The sequence below is a fragment of the Lycium barbarum genome, chromosome 2 (genome assembly GCF_019175385.1).
Source record: "Lycium barbarum isolate Lr01 chromosome 2, ASM1917538v2, whole genome shotgun sequence".
Classification (NCBI taxonomy): Eukaryota; Viridiplantae; Streptophyta; class Magnoliopsida; order Solanales; family Solanaceae; genus Lycium; species Lycium barbarum.
In genome coordinates, this window is record NC_083338.1 from 58,437,815 (window position 1) to 58,462,686 (window position 24,872).

Here is a 24,872-nt window from a genome sequence, read left to right on the forward strand (position 1 = left end):
TCAACAACAATAACTAGAACAATCCAGCAAGTATATACATCAATAACAAGATACCATGTAGCAGCAAGAAGTCATAAACATTTCATGACGAGCGACAAGCCCAGATATGATTATCAAACACACTTCTCCTATTTTTCTTTCCTTCAAAATACATATCAATGACAACAACAATAATATACTTAAGTTACTCCAACAATTTCCAGCCACAACACAACCCAAAAATATACCTCAAATTAGCCCACACAACAACAACAATAACTTATCTAATTTCCCGCAATTAATTTCGTAATTCCCATCTCACAATTTAGTTATGACCGGGATGAATTTAAATACACCTAGGAGAGAATAGTTCTTACCTTATATGAAAAGAAATGATCTTCTTCAACCTTACTTCCCTTCAAAGAAAGCCTGAATTCAACAACGCGATAAAATAGAACAACGAGGTCGAAGCGGTGAGCGAAACCCGTAATAGAATTGAATAACGTTGCTTCTCTGTACAATTTTTGTTAAGATTCTAACTTTAGGAAGTCCCCAAAAATATACTACAAACTTGCAGCCCTTAATATAATTTCCAAATATAGAAAGTCCCCTCCAAATTAGATTAAAACTTTCAGCCCTTCTCGTATATGCTAAAGAAATTCACTTTCTTGCCTTTACATTTGTTACCTAGAACTATAAGTATAATATGACTCATCCATTACCATAAATGCCACCCTTGGCTAAAATAATGCCATGTGGCAGCACTTAATGCCATTGTTGGCTTATATAATGTCATGTGGCAGCCCACCATCCATATTTATCCATGTAATCCTAATTAATACCATAATTAATTCCGTAGTCTCCCACTTTGTTCTAATATTTAACCAATTATCCACATAATTAATTTTTTGATCTCAATTCACTTAAATATAAATCACTTTTAACACACTTCATATACTCATTATCATAATCAAATACTATGGTACTAGTCCGTATTCTCTTTTGCCACATATAAAATATTATTTGCAATCATCGTCGTCACACTTTTTCGTCTTAAATCATTTCGGGATTTCATTCCTCGTATACACCGAGTTCTTGATTTTCATGCTTGAATATAACCAAATTCTTCGGGCTCAGGTGAATTGTCTCATGTTGGACGGTTTAATTTCCTGGTCCAAAATACAGGATATTATAGCTTGGACTGTATTTCATTCAAATAAAATTCGAACCTCGACGAAACTTATTTTCTTCAATTTGTTTAACTTCTAATCTTTACGATACATCTGTACCATCACTCTAACCACCTATAAGCTTAGGGGATAACCTCGTTTCCGTTACTAATGTCATTTAACTCGCACACTTTCGAACACATGATAACACGGGATGTAACATATAATTACAGCAAGTAGGTTTAATGCAAGTTTCAAAAGTTGTTAGTAGTGTGAAATTCTTTTAATCAGTGCATATAGCGTAATAGGCATTGAACACAACTTAACATGCTTGTCGTTACAACATTGGACATTATCTAAACTCACACAAATTGTATAATGTAATAGTGACTAAGACAAGGCAACAAATGGGCTGAAATCCCCCTAAATCTAACACATACTAGACTATATAACAACTAGACTAGATAAATCAAAGTATAAGACAGGCAAACAAACAAACCAGGCTAACAATGCACTAAACAGTGTTGAACATTCAACTAAGCAAACATATCAAAATCAAAGCCTACTGCATACTTAACTAAACACAATTAAGCCTAAATAACAATATTAAACAAGCATATGAAAACCTACAAAGGAATAAACTAATCTACAAAACATGTTAATAACTAACTATTGACACCTAAGTTTTGACATCCAATAATTTATTTTAAGTACCCAGAGTTCTTGGATAACAAACGGAGTGAAATATGTATTTTTATAAGTCAAAATGATTTTATAAAATTGTTTCGATAATATTTTGCCATTTCATTTGGCAAAATAACTTCAAATATATATTGTAAATCATTTAGAAAATAATTTAAATATTTTTATAATTAATAGGAAGCATTTGCAAAGCTTAATCAGAAAATGATTTAAAACAATTATTTAATCAATTGTTAAAATTACTGAAGGTCTGATTAGCAAGTATTTTACTTCGTTAATTCGGAAAAATTGATTAATTAAATAAAATAATAATTTCGCCTCTCATTTTCACAAATTGCATAATTTTATTTGCATTTTATGTTCAAATTAACGACAATTAGCCATGTGATTAATTGTGGTTGTAATGTGAAATAGCCAATTGCTTGCTACGTGGTAATTATGAATATATTTGAAATATCGAAATTACATGATTTAAGTCAATTAGGTTATATTCTGCAAAATTAGTCTTTAATTAGGTTAGTTAGATTAAATGTGGTCATATTTTGAAATGTTCAAGTTATGAATAAACTTTGAATTATCGCTATTGCATAAACTTGCATTTTTATTCCTCTTTTTATAAGCACGTACAATATATATAAAAATATATCATGTATATATATATGTATATCAGGCTCCTTCCCCTTTCCCCTAAAATTTTACGGAGCCCAACCTAACAAGGCCAGACCCAGCCCAACTCTTCCATCACTTATACACACAACTTCAGCAAACAGACCTTTAAGTTCTCATTTGGTTAAAGCCTTTAGGGTTTCGGGTAAACCCTAGTGCGCCGCCCCACCGTCTCTCCTCTCTCATGCGTCACTTTATCGATAATGGCAAAAACACAGGCGTACGTCGCCTTTTCCAGCATTGTCATGGTCTATTGGGTAAGCATGTAATGCAAACCCCCTCTCTCCACCAAGTTTTCAACCAAACGAGGTATTACTTTTTTATTTTTTATTTTTTGCAAATGAACGGTCAAATAGGACTGAAATCTTACTGAGTTTTGTTGTATTCATTTTTTAATCCACGAATTTCATTGGATGTGGTTGATATTAGGGGGAAACCAAGAGCCCCCCCCCCCCCCCCCCCCAACCCAAAAAAATTGATTATCCCACATCAAAATTTAGGGCAAAGGTTTCAGATTTGGGGTTCTATATAAAGAACTCCATTTCTACCATTTTAGATAGACCTTAACACCGAATATCACACATATTCACACAAAGGTCGAATTACCTAGGGATTTAGCATATTCTTGCTGAAACCTTTAAATATTTGAGTTAGTCTAAGTTTTAAATCTTTTTTTTTCTCTTGATTGTTGCTGAGCATTGAGGGTTTATAGAGTAAAGGTCTTCCAAGTTCATTATCGATCAAGGCTTCACCAAGAAAAGGTAATATGCTTTTCATTTTTATTTTATGGTAGTTATTTAAGTGTTTTTTTGGTGCTATTTATGTAGTATATTAGTTGTGTGTTTAGTTTAGATTTATGGTTATTAATTATGCTTGATTTTTAGTTAATCATGAGGTTAGTTTAAATTTATAGTTAATAATCATGCTTGATTTCACTTAAGAATGTGTTTAGTTTAGATTTTGTAGTTGTTAATTATGCTTCATCTTACTTAGTCAATCTGTAGCTGCCCAATCATGTTTTATATGCTTAATCCTGGTTAGTCCTGTGATAATGGAGCTCTTGTAACTACTTGATTATGTTCACATTGCTTAACCTAGCATAAATCATGTTAGTGCATTACTAGTCTAATTTAGAAGTTTAGATACTTAGGCACTATGATATGTTTGTACTTTGCTTAATGTATTTTAACTTGACATGTATTTAGACCAATTTACAACCTCCAAAGCATGTTTAAATTTGTAAAGTGTTTCTTTATGTTTTCAGTTGTTCAAAGTGGCTGAGATGTCATTAACCCATTTGACTTAGTCTTATGCCTTTAAAATATATGTATAGTTTGGATATGAATCTGTATTTGACCTGTTGGATGATTATTATGCTCCTGTGTTTGTTTAAACATTTTTCAGCAATCCTAAGTCTATGTATGTTATAGTATTGGTAAAAAATGAGATTCAAGTAACCTAAACTCAGTATGATACCCCCTTGAATGCCCTGATTATCTGCTTATAGGATTTACGATGTTCAAATGGTAATATGCTTGGCTAAAGTTTGGACCCTGAGGATGTTGACATCAGAATTTGACATATCTGCTTAATCTGTGCTAGGTATACTATGATAAGATAATTAATTATGCTTGAGTGTAGTATAATCCTTCTTGAATCTATGGAATGTCTCTATTTGCTAAATGAACACTCATATCCCATGTTATTACTTTGGTTTGGTTCTGCTTGGTCTGCACAGTTTCGTCTTTTAATTCAGATGGCTTTGTCACATGTTAGTAGCATAATGGTTATGTCTTTGAAAGCAATAGTGAAGATTAAGTTACATATAAGAATCAGAACTTTGAACTTGTCCATTTGACCCCTAGGACCTTTAAGTGACATGTTCCCATTAGTACATATGTTCCCTGCTTATATGATACTTGTTGGATTTATGAAAAGCATTCCTGCCTTGCCAATCAGTCCCTTATGTGAAGATCCATGTCTATATTACCCCCTCATGACCATGTAAGACTGACATCAAGAACAAATCACCTAGTATGCATGTCCATTTGTTATAAACACTTATAAATCTTGTCCTGCACTTCTATCGGTCTATAAATCTTGTCATGGACTTCTATCTGTCTGTACTTGATTAGTCTTGTCTGATGCTTTTGACCTATTACACCTCGTAGTTTTGTACATTTAGATGCGCTAGGTGTTAGTTGTTCAATTATAGACATTGGAGAACCTCCAAGGATATACGAGATTATATGTGCTTATCTTATGGTTATGAGGGTTTAAGTTCATATAATGAGCTACGGAAGGAGTGGAGGGCAAGTGAATCAAGGAGTTAAGTTTGTTGGACTTTGGAGAAAAATGAGGGGAAATTTTGGTCCAACTTGGAGAAATAATATCTTTTGGTATATGAGGAGTTTTGGGGCAAAGCAAAAGCCTAAATTGAAGTTCGGGAAGTCTAGTTTCCAAAGCAATAAACCGCGCATCAATTCGACATCGTAATCAACCGTTATGAGAGTTTTAAGATGGGATGCTAGGGCAGGAATTTGCTATACACGAACGCACCTGAAGGTGGCACGAACGCGCAGAGGACCAAGGGTCAACTAAGCGCGAATGCGCTGAGCAATTTTTAGGTCGGTCTAGGCAGACTCTGGAACGTTATAAAAGGGGGCTTACCCCCTCATTTCTCACCAAACACCTCTCCAAACACCCCAAACCTTCTAGAAATTTCCCCCAACTTCCAATCATTAAATTTTAACGCGAATCTAAGTATAACCTCCGGATTTAGGTTCGGACAGCGTATAGTTGCGATTATAATATCGTATTGTGGTTAATCTTGGCTGGAACTCAAGGTGAAAAGTGAAGATATTTCGGTTCTAGTGGGAGTAAGGTATGAATCTTCCCTTATTGATATTGATTTAGGTTTATTTACAAAGGTAGAGCTATTAAATGATTGTATAACGAAATTGTTGGTTGAGAAATTGGATAAACATCGTGTGAGATGTTTTATGGAATATTTTGATCTTGATGATGATGTTATTGAAGTTGGTGTTGTTGTGGTTATGTTGGTTGTTGATAGTGTGATTTCGGTCTAGGGATATAAACAGGAGAGATGCTGCCTGAATTTTAGCAGATTCTAAAGGAATTTAATTTAAAGACTTGAGATTGGCATATGACGAGAAGTCTAATAGTAGTATGATTTCTCTTGAATGTAGATTTACAAGCACGGGAGAATAAGTGTTAAGTGGTAGGAGATCAATCAGGTATGTTAAAGCTAGTCCTTTTCTTTCTAAAGGCATGATTCTCAAAGTACTTATGATACTAAAGACAGATGTTTTCTAAGATGATAATGATGATGATGACGACCCCATTTCTAGAAATTTCAAGGCTTATGATTTTGATGCTATTATGAGATTATTGAGTTTATTTCATAATTTTCTTGATTTCATTCATTGTTGTTGATATCGCCTTATAATAATTGTTCCTTCAAGGTGAGATATAGCGATGATGATTGCTCCATAATATAAATCGGAGGTTACCGACCTTACGTCACTCCGATAGAGTTGTAGCTTTTATCTGGGCTCTCATGCATGCTTATGTTATGTATGATTACACCGGACCTAGTTGGTCGGGCAGACACCACTACGGTGGGCGTAGTGGGCGGCTTATGGATAATAACACCGGGCCTATTTGGTCGGGCAGACACCACTAGTGGGCGGCGTGAGATGATTACCCCGGACGTGGGAGGCCCGGACGCGGGCTAATGATTATGTTATATATATATATGAGAAAGGTTTTTTTTTTAAAGAAAGCTAAGCATGCATGATATCCGCCTTACGAGGCAATCAGATGTACAGGTTAACTTTATCTCATGTTATGTTCCATATTTCTTCTTATGTTATTTTCATGCCTTACATACTCAGTACTTTATTTGTACTGACATTCTTTCTTGTGGACGCTACGTTCATGCCCGCAGGTAGTCAGGTAGATGGACCTGAGCCTTAGGAGCTTTATTAGCGGAGTTTTAGAAAGGCTCTAATCATCCCGGAGCTACAGCTTCATGGTATCACTCTTGTGTATACATGGAGTTGGGAATGGCATAGTCCTACCCCGTTCTTATGGATTCCTATATTCTATATATAGAGGCTTATGGACCGATATTGGTGTATTGTAGTTGGACAGCCTTGTTGGCTTATGTTTATGGGCATGGTTGCTAAAGATTACATAATAACATGCCATTATTTTGTGATACATGTCCTTGCAGAGTATGATGCATATGAGCTAGCTTATAGCCTACCTAGGAGTGACTATGAGATGTATGTTTAGAGGTACTCAGTAGGTTAGTTCCGGCTGCCCGTCATGGCCCTCTAGTTAGGTCGTGACATGACCATAGCCCAATATTCACGTAAATTTACTTTCTTATTTCTCAGTCATCATGATTGGTACCTGCCTGAGTGTCTGTTATTTAACTAGATTAAGTTAAGGCCTTGTATGATTCATGCTAGAGGTTTAAATCAGTGAGTCTATTCTTGGATAGTTGATTCTGCTAGTAGTGTTGAAATACCACTGCTTATTTAAGTTCCTTTCTTAATTTTCCACAAAATACAGCATGATGTCACTAAAATAATGAAAGCATGGTAGTATGGTTTGTCATCTCTGAGTTGAAACTTGCCTGCATATGCTGTTAAAAGGAGAGTTGGCAGTATGATAATTGAGCTTTTTCAATTCTGAAAATGAATAGGATGAGATTTGATTTGTAGTAGGTTGTATCTTCTTTAGAAATATTGATCTGAATTGAAATTTTTGGCCTTTCTCCTAATTAAGATGTTACCCACATAGGAATATATTAGGGTATACAAAAATAGAGAAAATGGCCAAATAAACCCCCAACATTTGATCGACATCCCAACTACACACCAAAACTTTGCGAGGGTCCTATGACCCCCCCTGGTCATTTTAAAAGTGGAATATACTCACCCTTAAAATGTCAATCTCAGCTATGTGTTGGAGAGTGAAGTGCACACGCCTACACCTGTACATTTGATAAAAAAACAAATTTTTTAAATATTTTTCTTATTCTTTTCCATATCTTCTTTTACTTTTATATATATATGAGAGAGAGAGAGAGAGAGAAATGTTTGTCTGTTTCATTCCAGCCAGAGCGCCACCTCCGGCCACCAATGCCATTTCAGCCCCAAGGAGTACTTGTTTTTTTATTACACAAAAAGAAGGCAAGATCATGTTTTAATAATTGTTTTTTACATTTTCCTCTCTCATTTTGGCTTTCTTTAATCAGTTCAGGTCCTCCCTTCTTTGTTGCCACTGCTGACGAGCTACCATGCCGGAGCTTCGGCGAACTCCATCTCCCTATTCCCTTTTCTCCCACCTCCGTTTTCACCCTCTTTCCCTCCCCTCCGTTCGCCACTGTGCTCGGAAAATGGCCATGGCCGACTGAAACTAGTGAGAAGCGACGAGCAAACGAGCAAATTACAATAAGATCTAACACTAAACTTAAAACCACATGAACCAGACCCAGTATGAAAGAATTTCAACACATTCAATGGTTTCAAAACTGAATGAATTTCCAGGAAAATAGCATCAAATTGATGTGGAGTCAAATGGGCAAGCAAATCTTTAATATTTAATGAATCTAATGGTGGGTTTGATAGAACTGAATTAACCCATTTTTGCAAATTCAAATCAAATACCTCTTTTGGTGGGGTGATTTGATTTGAAGAAGAAGTGTAATTGACACAAGTTAAAGGGCATTTGATATGTGTAAAAATAGGTATGGCTGGATTTATGGTCCTTTAACAAATAATGGAATTATCATTCATCAACTAAAAATCCTAATTGAATTATTTACATAATAGCTATGACTTCACAGAAGAATGAATCAGAGGGCATCGCTCTAATGTCTATCTATGGCAATGAGGAAGATGACGAAATTTAAGAAAAGAAAAGAAAAAATATTTCAATTTAAATTAATTGATTAAAGAGATAAGTAATTTAATCTAATAATTGTACAGATGCGCATTAAAAAATGACACGTGTATAAATTAAGCAGTTTTAAACTTGTCTTTCGCCTTCACTCTCTCAAAGAGAGTGAAATACACTATCTTTGCCACCTCAACATTTAGGGAGCAATATATTCCACTTTTAAAATGATCAGGAGGGTTATAGGACCCTCGCAAAGGTTTAGTGTGTAGTTGGGATTTTGGTCAAACGTTGGGGGCTCATTTGACTATTTTCTCTACAAAAATATACAACCTTTATGAGCCTTTGGCATTTATATAAGCCTGTATATCAAGTATACATATTATGCATATAGACTTAGAAAGTTCTCTAGGCATTTACGTAATGTTGAATTGGCTTTGCTTTCTCTGTTGGGCCCCTTTTCCCCTTTACATTACTACCTGCATATTTTTGAGCCCATTTATTCTTGTCCCTTTGTTGTTTTGATAATTTAATTGGGCCTGCCCATTCTTCCTTTGCACTTATAATTTGGGTTTGTCTTCTCTTTATATGCATTTACTGTCGAGTACATTAATATGTGCGTATGTATGCAGTCTGGTACATGTGTATGTTTAGTTTATATTATATTAATTGCTTAGTTCTAGATATTTTCTAACCGGTACTCCCCTTTCCCCTCTTTGTCTCGTATGGAATTTCCATTTGAGTCGTCTTCTTCTACTCGAAAACCTATTGGGCCTGAGACCCAACCCTCCTTCTTTGATCGAGTCTGATTAGAAATGGAGATATTTGAAGGCCCAACCATGGGTAAAAATGACAACTGGTGGGCTTAGGTAGGCCCACTAGCCTAACCTTTTCTTTACTTTCATGTATATACTTTTATAATTTGTATGCATATGTAAATACATTTGTGAATATTGAAACCCTTATATGATTAGAACATAGGAAACACGCATTGTTGCTAGGAAGTTGCCTCAAATGATTTTCAAACTTGGTTTTATTATGAATCTCTTCAAGTGTAAAACTAGAATTAATAATGAGGCTAGTTAAGCTTAAATGGGTTTTGGCTCAAAAACTTAAGTGATTTGGGCCTCATGCCTGTGGTAAAAATCAGAAAAAGGAACAAAATTGTTTTGGGCTGCAAGCCCACTTGAGTTAAAAATGGATTGTCCCTTCTAAAAGACCTGAACAATTTGGACTCAAAAACGTTCTTAACTATGTAAAGGGATGTGGACTGATTGGAGTATAACTTGAGGCAGAACTCAGATTTTCACAAGTTTAAATGAAGCTTTTTACAAACTGATATGGGATTTGTAATTCTTGTAAAATGACTTAAAGGAATTTCAAACATTTTTGGGCCAAAACTTAAGGCATAAAAACAAGAGGAGATACACTTTGTATCTGATCACAAGATGAATCTCAACGTATTTGCAGTTCAAAACTCCGTATGAAACATGATCCGTCAATAATATCAATGTCAAGGAATACAGGGCACCATGCCACAAGTCACAACATGATATAAATCAACTCAACAAAAGCATAAATACATAAGTCATCTCAATCAACAAGAAGAGTATATATGTCAACTCCTTCCTTCCCATATCATAACAAATACATCTCAGGTTTCAGTACATAAAGTAATGGCGACAAGCCCACATAATCAGCAATCATACCAACCAAAGTAATATCCAACCAGACGTCATGTACGAAGACCTAATCATGCTTTCTCCATCAATTCTACAACATATACAATCAACTAATCAAAGTCGAACTCTAGTAAACCATAACCTACCTCAGATGCAGAACTAGAACAATGAAAGCTACTCCACTAGAGCTTTCCCCTTTTGTAACGCCTCGGAACGCTAAAATTCTAGCAATATAATGTTACGTAAGCAATAGACCATCTAATCAACATAGAAATCAACATTGGGAAAGAATACCCCAAACCAACCATAACCATTCGAATGGGCGAAACAAGCATTTAAGGGTGAATTTATCCTGCCATCAGTCCCAATAATCATAATCCTCCAATTTCTAGGTTCCTAATCAATTTGACCCTTTCAAATAAGATTTTAGCCAAAAATCTCCATTTTGAGTGGAACCCTAAGTCTTAATATATAATTCTCACAATAACTAAGCAATTCCCATCCTAGAAAGTGGTAACCTACACTTCTAGATGAAAGAGTAGTAATAAAATCAACAATCCACAATTTATTCAACAATTTACTGATTCTAGGGTTAGAGGACTTTCATTCACCATTAAAGAACCTTAGACTCATCATGGAACTTAAAGGAGGAATGGAAGTGAACAAGATGATAGTTAGAATTTACCCTCAAACAAGAATCCACCAAAGCTTTAGAATAATCGCCCTTTTCTCTCTTGGAAACTGTTTTTGGAGTTATGTGAATAATGGCTCGTACTTAGAATATAAAAGTGAGTTTCTGCCTCCCGTTGATCACTGAAGCGGTCATTAGGTGCACTGCAACGGTCCCATTGGAGTGGCTAGAACCTCCGCTATGGAGGAGTTCATTAATGGCCACTACTCGTCGTAGCGGTCCCGCTATGGCGGTCCATAACCCGCTATGGAGGACTCCCCCATACATCCCAATTTTTGAGATGGCAGCCAGTGCCCTGCTGTGGTGGCTCTGTTTCAGCGGCCCCATGCCCGCAGCGGCCGTCACACTAGAACCAGAATCCTCTGATTTTTCACCAAGTTTTTCCAAAAATCCTGAAACATTTTGAGGCCCCATATACACAAACCAGATATACACACATATGTAAAAATATGCTACGAACTCAACTGTGGCCTCGTAATTGCTAACAGAGGTCAAATTTACTAAGCCACCCCTCCGTCCAATAAAATAACACAAGTTATCAAACAAGTTCACAAAATACAAACAAAGTCCTTCGTTTCAGAATTCTAAATCTTTAAATTTTCACTAGATTCTCTCCTAGTCTTAGAATTGAAACGGCAGGGGTAAAATGGACAAAACGTACATAACGACCTAGCGGGTTGTTATATAAATTTTTTAGAACATTTATCTTTTGAGAATATAGTTTCGTAGTTGTTCATGATTATCATTCTAAATATTGTGAACCTAGTACGTAATCAATATAAGCTCATGTTTGACATCCTATGAGTCTCAGTCACAGACCATAAATTTCTTATGTAAAAGTAAAACTTTAAATCCCATGAATAGTTTATGAATCGATGTCTTAATTCAACATGGAAGTAGTCAGTATTCCATATCAGAACCTCATTATGAATTCATGTTTAGCATCTCATTATCAGTATTTCAGTATGACTCTCAAATCCATGTTAGAACTATAGTATGATTCCATGTGTCCGGTTAGTAAAGAAATGCTATGTATCCTTGTTAGAACTACTGTATGATTCCATGTCTTAGGATGGTAAATAAATGCTTTAGAACTACAGTATGATTCCCAAGTTCATGTCAAGAATTACAGAGTGATGATAACATGTGTATGGGCCAGAGGCCACAATTTATGTTTACTTATGCTTGGGACCGAGGCCACATAATTGTGCACTAATATATGAGCTTGAGGCCATGGTTATACATAATTATATTGGCCCGAGGCCACAATTACATATAATTATATTGGCCCAAGTCTACAGTTATGAACTATTATAAACAGATCATTTTCCCATGTTCAGTACGTGGTACTTATGGTTATGATTCGCATGTTCAGTTCAGTCACATTTATGTTTCAGCTTATCGATACAATTTCAGTTTCATATTACTTTTGTATTCATGTTATTGATTTTTGTTGGCCATTGCCTGAGCACCTCACATCTATATATTATTTCAGTTGGTTTTACACACAAGTACAATTCAAATGAACTTACGTCCTATTTACCTGGGGCCTACATTTCACGTTGTAGGCATTGATTTATAGGATGACGGATTAGCTCATTAGGACATCATTGTATTAGCTAGTCGGTGAGCTCTTCTTACTTTGGGGCATTGTTATTACTTTCCAGTAATCATGTAATGTTAGTGTTATGACCTAAACTACGGGCCGAGTGGGCACCTACCGTATTACTACCGAGTAGGCAAACCCTTACCAACCACCTAATATCCAAGACATTTTTATTATCAGTAATATAATTAATTATCATAATTAAAAAGTAAATACTCATAATGACTCTGTTTTCGATACAAGAAAACTGAAAATCCCCCGAGATCTAGTCTAGACAGGTACAAGAACTCCTATTGCATAGGGATAAACAAAAATAAATAACACAGCCACTGCCTGGAATGAGATGAGCAAAGTTGTAGGAAGATGTTTGGTAATCTACTAAGAGAACTTCAAGTAATAACCTACAACACATTTACATAAAAAGGATGTAGCAAGAGTAGTATATGTACACCACACGTATTGGTATGCATCATAGGTCGACAAAGATTAGTTCACGCAACATAAAATAAAATCAATAAGATAAACAGATAAGTCCACGTAAGCCCCCAAGACTACTACACCGATACGAACTCCCGTCTCTAATTCCTGGTTATTCCGGTTCCTTGTTCCCATAGTAATGCCAGCTATCTGACTAGTCAAGTGTAGTCCTACTTCGTATTTCCTTTAGGGCCAAATAATTAATTCTTGCCTTATCAGTTCACTACGTCTACTCTATGATTATTAGCCTTAGAAATTTCTATAATTCATTCTTACGCCAACACCTTCAAGCGTGATCAGAACTCTTCAGACAGTTCAACACAATTATGGGAGATGCACAATGCAATTGTAGTAGAATGACAACATGTAAATATGATGGAATGTAATGTAATGCAATGCATACGGTGCAATGACCAAAATCCACATATGTACATACATGCTAATTGGTGCCTTTGCCCAATAGTCATGACCTACAGGGGACCCGTGGTATCCATGTACCACTCGTTCCGGAACTAACCTCGGACCACCAGCTCACAACTAGGCCACATTCTCACCCTCGGTCAAATGTGCCTTTTCATATATGTAAATATATTTATCTCCACCTCGCTTCCAATTATCGATTATCAAGTAGTACCTCATATTCAACCCAACTCGGCCATAAAATCGGATAGCACAACTGATACTTACTCAGACTTTCTGCGCCATGCGCTATTCCATAATCACACGCAAATATATGCAACGATGCTAATGAATGAATCAATGTCCTGAAATATGCCCTTGACAGGCGTACACTATTATGCCTTCACTTCAACTCACCAAATACAACCCTTTTTGATGACAAGAAAAATTAGCCGTCTGATTATCACAATAACTCAACAGTTTATTGCGGAGATTGATATACCTTAGAATAATTATGCTAGCCTACGGGGTAACCCTCTTTAACAGCGACAAGTGATCTCTCCCAACCAGCAACACAGAGACATCAACAATTTTAGAACTTAGTACCCATTTATACCTTCGCTGTTAGCCTAGTTACTATATATATACAACTTCTATAGACTATATGTATATCCATCCGAACTCCATGTACGAAGACCTAATCATGCTTTCTCGCGTCAATTCTATACATATGTACGACTCACTAATTAAAGTCTAACTCAAGTAAACCACAACCTATCTCGATGACGAGCAACTATTCGAACTTCCATGAAATATCTACCCTTCTAACCTTTATTCGAAATCCGCGAGGGATGATACTTGATGGGGAGGATGTGAAGAATGTTGGAGGAGCCACTTTCTTGGTGTCAAGGATTTTTATATATGCAAAACCTAATAGAAGCCTTGAATGGTCTTTTGTTAAAAGGGAGGGTGAAATATAAAACTAAGTACGGAAAAACTGTTACACCTCGGAAAATTTTCCGTTGGTACGCAAGTGAATGAACTAGTGATGAGTATGAGTGTATGACGTTCATGAGCAAGGAACGACGTTTGATGACCTTAGGCGAGATTTCAAAGGAATCCGACGTAAGACGAGAAAGTTGGCTAAGATAAGGCAAGGTGAGGTGAGCAATGCATGTGCATGGATATGGGTGATCAAAATAAGAAGTCTAAGAAATTTGGAAAGTTGCAGAATTGCAATCTGCCCAGTGGTCGTAAAGTGCAAATGCGGACCGTAAACTGGTATACGGTCCGTAAACTGCCAGGTCGTAAACTGGTATACGGTCCGTAAACTGCCAGGTCGTAAACTGGCATGCCAAACTTCAACTTTCTGCCAGCTGAGGAAAAGGTATAATACGACCTGGAATACGGACCGTAAAGTGATTTACGACCCGTAAACCATGGTCGTAACTCACCATGGTTGCAGCCTAAAGCTTCTGGTTCTGGAAATGGTTAAATACGCCCATGATGGACGGTCCGTAAACTGAAGGACGGACCGTAAACCTTCATGGACGACCACTGTTCACCCAGCACAAATTTTTCAAGTCATTAAATAAAGGGACCAAGACTTGTTTTATTTCATTTTCACATTACACCACTTCTCTCTAAAACCTCTCTCTACATTAACTATGTGAGTTTTCAAGGATTATAAGTCATCGACAACATTAAACAAGTGAATCAAGAGTAAGGAAACCATCAAGGATCATCCAAGGTCAAGAAATCCAAATGGAGATAAACTAGGGTTTTGCTCAAAGTGGAGTATTATTAATCAAAGCTTGTCCCTACAACTTCTAAGGTAAGATTCATGATTTTTACATGATGTTTAAGGTATTGAAGAGTTGAAATACATGGATTGTAGAAAATATGGTCAAGTAGGTCATCAATGATGAATAGTGACATTTTGAGGAATAATTTGAATTCAATCATGAATGTTGTCGTGTTGTGATATGAATGCATTATAAATGGTACTAAGATCATGAACTAGACACTTTAGACGAATGGACGAAGTTGGATGTTATGACCATGAATATGGGTGAATTAGAGGCAAATTAAGAAATCTAGATAATGTGGATAATGTGAATGACTAATGGCCATCGTTATGATATTAATGAAGGTATAGACGCTAGCATTGGAAGGAAGCGTGCAAGTGTAGAATAGTCCGACGGAAAGGTATGTAAGGCTAACCCTTCTTTCATAAGGCATGATTCTTGGCCAAACTTCTAATTCCTCTATATGAGTATGTTGTATTCAAGTGATTGACACTCCGAGCTCATAAGCTCACGATCCTTAACATGTACTACGATTGTACTACGCCCCTCATATGACGAGTAAGCCTAAGATATGGATGTTGCAATAATGATGATGATAGTGATGACGATAATAATAATAATGATGCCAAAGGTGCCTACGGGATATTATACTTATATGTGCCTATGAAGGGCTATAATGATACCCTGAGCTTATAACGCCGGGTAGGATATATGTATATGATTATGTATAAAGTATGTATACGATTACGTAACGCGCGCACACCTCTGCAGATGGTACGGATAACCCTGAAGCCTTGGTAGGGCCAGGTAGAAATAACATTGAGCCTTGGTTGGCTAAGTACGTATGAAACACCGAACCTTATGGTCGGGCACGCTATGTATGTATATAAGAGTATGGCTATGTATATAATATGAATATGAATGTGATAAGACTATGCATAAGAATACGAATAAGGACATGTATACGAATATGAGCACAAGTATGGTACGAGTACTATTATGGAATACGGATGATGACGTAGGTGTACAAATACGTATGAAAGATGGAAAGTCTTACGAAAGGCAGGTAAGTGCTATGACGATGATATTATTATCTCCCCCTCCTATGCTATTTCATATGTTGTTCATGATGCTTATTTATTGATGTTGCTCATGCTTTACATACTCAGTACATTCTTCGTACTGACGTCCTTTTGTTTGTGGACGCTGCGTCATGCCCGCAGGTGCACAGGGAGACAGACTTGTTCTATAGCTGCTTATTCAGAGGTTACATAGCGGAGCTCCATTTCCTTTGGAGCCATAGATTTTGGGTACTCATTCTTTTGTGTACATAATTATGGGCATAGCGGGGTCCTGTCCCGCTCATACGATATGTCACACTCTTAGAGGCTCGTAGTCATGTGTATGTGGGTAGAGATGTTCGGCCATGTCGGCCCATGTTTTGTATATCTTTTGTTGGCCTCGTCGGCCTTGTACTTATAATGTGGCATAGATGCCTATGATATGTTAAATGATGATGGTCGTCTAATGGGATCAATATGATTAACGATAAAAGAAAAAGCACGAATTGACTTATGGTTCACCTAGATGTTATGTTATGTACGATAAGGGGGTGCCCGGGTGGGGTAGCACCGGGTGCTCGTCGCGGCCCCCTAGCCGGGTCATGACAAAAACACACCCTCTAGTCCATGATTTCCGTTGCGGCAAACATTAGTCTCGCTACAGCGAGATCGCTGCGATGGACCGAATTTTGCACGGGCCCATGAGTTTTAACTTTTTTTAAAAATGATTTTTTCCCGCTATTATTCATTTAAACGCCCCATAGGGCTTACAATTTAAGATCGTAGGCTTATATTGGTTACAGGTTTGCGAAGTATTAAATAACGATCGGGTTGCTCGTTACATTAGATACCAATTAAACTACTGTTCGTCCCCTAACGCCGTGGGATGGGGTAATCATCACGCTCCTAGCCCTTACACCATCGGAGGCAGGATTTCGAGTTGTCGTTGTGAAAAAGGGAAAAATTGCAAAGCGGTCGGACAGGCGCAATCCGCTGCAGCGGTCTGTGGACCGCTATAGCAGTACCGTCGTAGCTGTCACTCCACCGCTGTACCGAAACACGGGCAGATTTAAAAGTGGGGTGATTCAGTTTACCCATCATTTCCCCATACTCTCCATAATCGAAAACTCTCTCTCCTTATTAATCTCCCTCGACCTCTTATGTCCTTCCTCACTTCCCATTTAAACAGCCTATGCTCTTCATTACTCATTATACTACTCACATAACTCAAGGAGGAGGGAGAATTTCTTTGTAGCCCAAGGGTCACTTCTAGAGCAAAAGATTGCAGATATCTAGCTATTTTCAGGTATGTACTCCTTCTCATCATCCTACAACTTGATTATAGCCACTTTTTTTTTTCGAAATTTCCATGCCTAAGTTGCTAGATTAGAGCAAAAGTTGGTGTTTTGAAACAAGGGCTTTTGATTTCTTGGGGTATGAAGTTCTTGGGTCATGGAAGGTTATTTCATCGTGCACACTGTTCTAGCATTACTTACTACTAAGGATCTGCTTAAAATAGGGTAGTTCATGTTGGGGTGGGGGTGTTTGGTAGAGGTGCAATTTTTTATTATTTCGCTCAAATTTTTTGTGCTCATTGTGGTTGAAATAAGGTGTTATAGGTTGTAAAAGTCAAGCATTCTATCATAGTACTTGATCCTTGCCAAAAATGTTGAAATTATGGTGAAATTTTTGGGGTCTTGGAATTTTAGTCTGAGGGTTGCTCACTGGCAGCGGACCCTCCTTCGCCTTAGCGGTAGCGCTTTAGCGCTTGGAGTGACGCAGGCGCGGACCTAGTAAACCTGGGAGATGTCCACTGTAGCGGACTCCTACTCGCTACAGCGATCCCGCTGCAGTGGTGGCAGCATCCCTATGGCGGAAAATCACCTATGTGGCAGCCCCCTTGCTGCTATGGCCGCTTCGCCGCAGAGGTCATCCTACAGCCGCAGCGAAGCTGCCTGAGGCAGAACCTTATAAACCAATATAGTATGAGTTTTAGCTTAATTACGCATGTCTTATCACTGTATAATCTTTGTGCCTCATTATTATAACTCAATCTTGCCTTTACAGGCTAACTTTCTCACTTTGCTATGGAAAATCCTTAACAAAAACAAGACCCCTCTACCCCCGCCTATGTTAGGTTTCCTTCGCATTCATGCAAGATACACTACATCGAGCTGATGACCAAGGTTCTACTTCACAAGAGGGCCTTTGTCATTGATTGGGTGCAAAAGATAGCCCTAGAATTTTATCAACACCTACATCAAATTGGTTGGGGTCCGTTGGTCAAGGAGCCGGGCGATATTAACTATAACTGGGTTAGGGAGTTCTATGCCATGCTCCCTGCTGTTGATTGGACTGCTTCGGAACCTGTGATCACCATTAGAGGGGTCAATATAAAGGTGGGTGTGGAGGCGATATATGTTGTTCATGGTTTGCTCAACCCTTTGCAGGAAAATTTGAGGGCCAAGGACCATGAGAGGAATGGGCCTTGTTGGTGAGGATGTTGGTACAAGAGTCCAAGAGGAGGAAGACCACTTGGGGAATCACCTGGTCTGCTATTAAGAGCTGTCACTTTACTCTAGAGGTTTGGAGGTGGTTGAACCTTGTTGCCCGAAGGATTCTCCCTTCGAGTATCATTACCGATGCCACTTAACCTCGAGCCCTTTTTATTGCTTGCATTCCAAATGGGGTACCCATGAATGTGGGGATGCAGGTGATTGAAGATTTCTGGAGTTTCAGGGCCAAGGCTGGCCCGAGCATGATGTTTCTCTCCCAGATTACCCATTTATGCCGAAGGGTGGGTGTCAATGTAGAGCCTGGCGACCGATATGTTGAGTGTAATATCCCTTTTAACCCTTTGAAGGTGAAGGAGTTACAGGGCAGGGGTAAGAGGAGGATGGCCGACTCGGATGTGATGAGACTAGCGAGGGCCAAGATGGGCGTGGCGACGACGTGGTCCTTCACAGGCCTCGGGTACCTTGGAGCGCATGGAAGTGGATATGGCGACATTGAAGGACGCTATGATAGGGTTTGCACGACCTTCCATAGAGGTCGGGTCATCTAGTGCTGCTGCTGGTGCCTGGTTATTTCAGCCTGGACGAGATGATGGTTTATCTGGACATTCAGACCAAGATAGGGATGCTGTGGATGCTTTGCAGAGTGCTTTTGGATCTCTGGCCTAGGCCCAAGTGGACTTTCGGGAGAGCTTGGAAAAGAACTGGGCTAGGGATAAGCTGTTTATGAGGATGTGAAATGGCATCAAGAGCCTTCTGAAGACCCTAGCCCCGAAGGAGAAGCTCCCCAAGGTGACCACTGGAGATGCCTCGCAGTTCTCCTTCCTGAGTGCGTCCGGGCTTGGCAGCGAAGACTCCAGTGACTCAGATATCGGGAGGTGACGATGTGACCAGCAAGGGAGTGGCTTAAAGATTTCATCCCCCCCCCCCCCCCTTTTTATATCAGCTTGGTTCCCATTTTCCCTTGTAAGGCTTGTTTTAAGACAATTTACTGCTTTGGTTTGTTTCAGATGTTTGGATAATTTCTTTTTTTTTTTGTGCGGGTTGCCCGGTTTAAGGGCACTCGTAAGACGATTGCCCTAGTTAGGTGGATGCTTCTATGTAGGCTTTGAATTGAAAAATGATTTTTCCTCGAATTTTGTTGATGTATAAATAAGTTGGGAAAATATGGAACAGGAGAAGGAGACTAGTCTGTGGCGCCTCTGCGGTGGTTACTTGACCGCTGCAGTGAGAGTACTAGGGCTGGGACAGCCTCGCTATAGCTGTGCTGTGGAAAATTTTAGGCCCGCTATAAAGGACAACGATCCGCTATGGCGAGCCCGTTGTAGTGGTTCCCACACCGCTGCAGTGAAGCTACAGTGTCAGTGGGCGAATTTTGATGCCCACCAACTAGGGAACGCAGGGGCTCGTTCGTTTGCATAGCGCATACAACCACGGATTTCATCGAATAGGTACGAACGTATTCTCGATTTACTAACCTTCCTAATATACGTACACATTTTATACCACTTAATTCCGGCAACAGTATTAGCATTTATTCATGCACTTAACGCATATACTACCCACAAAAGGTCTTCCTTAGGTCATTGTAATTAGATACTAATTGGAATCGACAGATACCAATTAGCCCGTCAAGATACCAATTGGAATCACCCAGATACCGATTGTATTCGACTGGGAGATTTCGTATTGGGGTAGAGCAAAATAGAATGAACGAAGGAAAACTTTTAGATGTCATATAGCCTCTTGCGGATGGGTACACACAGCATCATACAATTCCACAACACTCTACTAGACATTTGCTCTTGCACTTGTGAGACCGGTAACCTAGGATCTGATACCAACTGTCACGACCCAAACTATGGGTCGTGCGGGCACCTACCATATTACTACCAAGTAGGCGAACCCTTACCAACCACCCAATATCCAAGACATTTTATTAGTAATATGATTAATTATAACAATTTAAAATTAAATGATCATAATGACTATGTTATCGATACAAGAAAGCTGAAAAGTCCCCAGGAACTAGTCTAGACAGGTACAAGAGCTCCTATTACACAGGGACAAACCAAAATAAATGACACAGCCTCTGCTTGGAATAGATGAGAAAAGCTGTAGGAAGATGTCCGATAATCCACTAAGAGAAACTTCAATAATAACCTGCAACATATCTACACCCAAAAGGGATATAGCAAGAGTAGTATCAATACACCACACATACTGGTATACATTATAGGTCGAATAATATTAGTTCATACAACACAATATAAAATCAATAAGATAAACAGATAAGTCAACGTACGCCCCCAAGACTCCCAATATAGACAACTACACTGATACGAACTCCCTTCTCTAATTCGTGTTTATTTCGGTTCCTTGTTCCCACAGTAGTGCTAGCTATCCTACTAGTCAAGTGTAGTCCTACTTCGTATTACCTTTAGGGCCAAATAATTAATTCTTGTCATATCAGCTCACTACGTCTACAACCTGATTATTAGCCTTAGAACTTTCTATTCTATTCACTCGCTAGGGTACGATGCATCCACGAAATGTACTCAACACCCCTTCACCAAAAGCTATGACTCTCTAAACCCATCAGATTTAACTTAAGAATTCTGGAACTTAATAATTCATTCTTATGCCAACACCTTCAAGGGTGATCAGAACTCTTCAGACAGTTCAACACAATTATGGGAGATGCACAATGCAATTGTAGTAGAATGACAGCATGTAAATATGAAGGAATGTAATGCAATGCAGTGCAATGACCAAAATCCACATATGTACATACATGCTAATTGGTGTCTTTGCCCAATAGTCATGACCTGCAGGGGACCTATGGTGTCCATGTACCACTCGTTCCGGAATGAACCTCGAACCACAAGCTCACAACTAGGCCACATCCTCACCCTCGGTTAAATGTGCCTTTTCATATATGTAAATATATTTATCTTTACATCGCTTCTAATGATCGATTATCAAGTAGTACCTCATATCCAACCCAACTCGGCCATAAAATCGGATAGCAAAACTAATACTTACTCAGACTTTCCGCACCATGCATTATTCCATAATCACACACAAATATATGCAACGATGATAATGAATGAATCAATGTCATGAAATATACCCTTGATGGGCGCACACTATTATGCCTTCGCTTCAACTCACCAATGCAACCCTTTTTATTGACAAAAAAAATCAGCCGTATGATTATTACAATAACTAAATGGTTTATTGCGAGGACTGATATATTTCAAAATAATTATGCTAACCAACGGGGTAACCCTCTTTAACAGCGACAAGAGATCTCTCCCAATCAATAACACATAGACATAAACAATTTTAGAACTTAGTACCCATTTATACAATCGTTGTTACCCTAGTTTATATATATATATATCCGAACTCTATGTCGGAAGACCTAATCAACCTTTCTCCCGTCAATCTTTACGTATATATGACTCACTAATCAAAATCTAACTCAAGTAAACTGTAACCTACCTCAATGACGAGCAGCAGCTCAAACTTCCATGAAGTATCCGCCCTCCTAGCCTTTATCCGAAATCCGGGAGGGATGATAGTTGATGGGGGAAGATGTGAAGAATGTTGGAGGAGCCTCTTTTTCTTGGTTTCAAGGTTTTTTTTCATGAAAAAACTAATAGCAGCCTTGAAGGTTCTTTTATTAAAAGGGAGGATGAAATATAAAACTAAGTATGGAAAAAACCGCCCTCTGGTCCGTGATCTCCGCTGCAGCGAACCGAATTTTGCCTGGGCCCATAATTTTAACTCTTTCTGAAATTTATTTTTCCTAGTATTATTCATTTAAACACCCCATAGGGCTTACCATTTAATATCGTAGGCCTAGATTGGGTACGGGTTGGCGAAGTATTAAATAACGACCGGGCTGGTTGTTATAGTTAGACAGTCAGGCATGCTGGGGGCCTTATCCCACAACAATTCAGTATTTTATACTTATGTTAGAGGTTTCATAGATTAGCCAGTAAGTCATGTTGGGTATTCAATTATGTCAGCCTTGTTGGCTATACTATAATGTTTTCAAAATATTTTCGCACTTATGTTTTAAGTAGTATTTTTAGAATTATTATGATGTCACATGTTGTAATCAGACTATTCATTTGAACACATATTCTATATCAATACATGTCCCATGTTGTTTCTACCAGTCATGTTGTTTTAGCAAGTCATGTGGTTTGCTCGGTCACATGCAGTCAGGCACCGACATCCGTATTACACCCTATTCAAGGTTCGGGCATGACAAACCTTGGTATGAGAGCACTTTCTTCAAGTATCCTATGGAGTCTATGAAACTGTCTCTAGTAGGGTCCTATTTATGGGTGTGAAACAAGCCACACATATAATTCGGGGGCTACAGGACATTTAGGAAAAGTTATTGTTCTTTCTACACAAGATCGTGCCATGAAGCTTAGAGTAATAAGTAACTTCCTCTTCCTATCGAAATCCAAATATTTTACATACCCAAACTCCAGGAAAATATATCATGACCTTAAGGAGTTCTATTGGCGGGATGAAATGTATAAGAATGTAGCCGATTTCGTTTCTAAGTGTCAAAATTAGAAGCAAGTGAAAGTTGATTCAGTAGGAGATTATGCCAAGTTATATATTCAGGAAAGTTCTAGATTAAATTGTCCATTCAATCAGATCGAGGTTCCCAGGTCACAATAAATTTTTTGTTATGAAGTCTTTTCAGAAGGGATGGATACCATCTCAACGCGACTTTTCATCCTCAGACAGATGGCCCGGTAGAGCGCACTATTTAGGCCCTTGAGGATATGTTGAGGGCATGTGCTCAAGATGTTAAAGGTAATTGGGATGGTAATTTTCCTCTCATCGAGTTTTCTTATTATAACAGATATCTTGTTGGTATCAAGACGGCACCGTTTGAAGCCTTGTATGGGTGAAGATGTATATCACCTCTTGGTTGGTTTAAAGTTGGCAAAGCAAAATTTTTAGAACGAGACTTGGTCCACCAGGCTATGAAAAAAGTCAAGTTAATGATTGCGAATTTCTGAAAATTTCACCCGTGAAGGGTGTTATGAGATTTGGGAGGAAATGAAATCTCATAACACCCTTCACAGTATATATATATATATCAAACTAGTCCTATATATATCGGGCCATACAGAATTCTACGAAGGATTGGTCAAGTTGGCTACGAGCTTGAGTTACTGCATGATTCGATTTCTATACACCCAATGCTTCATGTGTCCATGCTAAAGAAGTGTGTGGGAGACCTCTTATTAGTTGTCCCTGTTGAAATGATCACAATTAAAGATGGCCTAGCTTACGAGGAAATTCATGTGGCTATTCTTGATCGTCAGGTCTGCAAGTTGTGATCTATGGAAGTAGTCTCATTAAAGGTGCTATGGAGAAATCAAAAAGTTGAGAGGCTATATGGGAAGCCTAAAAGGACGTGAAGAGCAATCTTCTGCAGCTATTTGAAGAGCAAGCAGAAAATGATGAAGGAAACAAACCTTTACAATCATATCTCATGTTATAATCTCCATGTCCCAGTATTCAGTCATTTCAGTATTCATTCATATTAGTAATCATATATCCATCTAGTTTGATATTCAGGTATTTGTTCAGTTAAGTATTCGTGTATTCATGTCACCTCTGTGTTCATGTGTTCACGTCAGTTAGGTTTATGTTTCAATTACATGTTATACCATGTAATATGTAATACGGTACCCTATGAGGCTTGTCTTGAGGATCTGGTTGCTGGGAGGTAGTTAGGAAATGTTGGAATAGTTCGATTGACAGACTAAAATCTAACAAAATTTTTGTAAGATTCCACAGTTAGTCACAATGATCCCAAAGGGGAGATAATATAACTCTCCGTAAATCTGGGTTAGGTATAAATGTGTTAAATGAGAATTAATATGAAATTTTAGCCATATGAAATCTCATCGGGATGAGTTTAGGTGGAAATAGTTGTTTTAATGTCAAGATGAATAGTGAGGTGCATAAGATTCGATAGAATCGACTAAATTTACAATAGGTCTGCCTTCTAGGCTCTTTACGTGAAAATCCATTGGGAATTTGCGCAAACAGAAAATACAAAAGTTTTTGCCCTTTGAAATACCCTTTCCAACCATATCCACCATCTCAAAGGGACCTATGTACAATAGGTTATGCCTATT

At 38.2% G+C, this 24,872-nt stretch overlaps 1 long non-coding RNA gene across 1 annotated transcript; it reads left to right on the forward strand.

Annotated features, from left to right (window-relative positions):
• Positions 1-3,085: 3,085 nt before the first annotated feature.
• On the forward strand, positions 3,086-6,935 carry LOC132620384 (uncharacterized). The gene is made up of 3 exons (XR_009574853.1): positions 3,086-3,277; positions 5,726-5,773; positions 6,487-6,935. It is a non-coding gene; the product is annotated as an uncharacterized LOC132620384 (long non-coding RNA).
• Positions 6,936-24,872: the final 17,937 nt, after the last annotated feature.